Raw genomic sequence first — 385 nt, 5'->3', positions numbered from 1 at the left:
GGGCCGCGCACGGGGGCCGAGCTGCAGGGGCCGCGGGCGGGGGCGTCGGCGTGCACGGCCCTGCGCGGAGATCAGGCGGAGAATAGTTGGGGGGAAGCGGAGCTCGAGTCGGGCGAAGTGCAATTGGGATGAAAAAACAGGCGCTCTCCTCCTCGGGCCGCCGCGATTGTTGTGATTAGTTTTTGGAAAGGCTTAAGCCTCGGGCTCCAAACTTCTCTCCTTTCTTTCTCTCTCCTCTTCTTTCTCCCAGCCCTAGTCTTAAAGAGGCAGCAAAGTACTTTTCCCTTTTTGCAAACACTCTCTTCTCTGCCTTGACAACTCCTGATACTTTTTTGAACAAGTTAATAGACAACCATCCATGTGATGGGGGCTGTCAGGGAATAAA

This window comes from Microtus ochrogaster, chromosome 1 (genome assembly GCF_000317375.1).
Source record: "Microtus ochrogaster isolate Prairie Vole_2 chromosome 1, MicOch1.0, whole genome shotgun sequence".
Classification (NCBI taxonomy): domain Eukaryota; kingdom Metazoa; phylum Chordata; class Mammalia; order Rodentia; family Cricetidae; genus Microtus; species Microtus ochrogaster.
The sequence above is the reverse complement of the archived record's forward strand: the minus strand, read 5'-3'. Positions refer to the sequence as shown.